The sequence below is a fragment of the Piliocolobus tephrosceles genome, chromosome 17 (assembly GCF_002776525.5).
Source record: "Piliocolobus tephrosceles isolate RC106 chromosome 17, ASM277652v3, whole genome shotgun sequence".
Classification (NCBI taxonomy): domain Eukaryota; kingdom Metazoa; phylum Chordata; class Mammalia; order Primates; family Cercopithecidae; genus Piliocolobus; species Piliocolobus tephrosceles.
In genome coordinates, this window is record NC_045450.1 from 28,253,095 (window position 1) to 28,253,416 (window position 322).

A 322-nucleotide genomic window follows, 5' to 3' on the forward strand; every position below is an offset into this window, starting at 1 on the left:
AAAAAAAAAAAAAAAAAAAAACTAGCCGGGCGAGGTGGCGGGCGCCTGTAGTCAGGAGGCTGAGGCAGGAGAATGGCGTAAACCCGGGAGGCAGAGCTTGCAGTGAGCTGAGATCCAGCCACTGCACTCCAGCCTGGGCAACAGAGCGAGACTCCTTCTCAAAAAAAAAAACAAAAACAAAATTAGCTGGGCATGGTGGCAGCCACCTGTAATCCCAGCTGCTTGGGAGGCTGAGGCACAGAATTGTTTGAATCTGGGAGGCAGAGGTTGCAGTGAGCCAAGATCATGCCACTGCACTCCAGCCTGGGCAACAGAGTGAGAC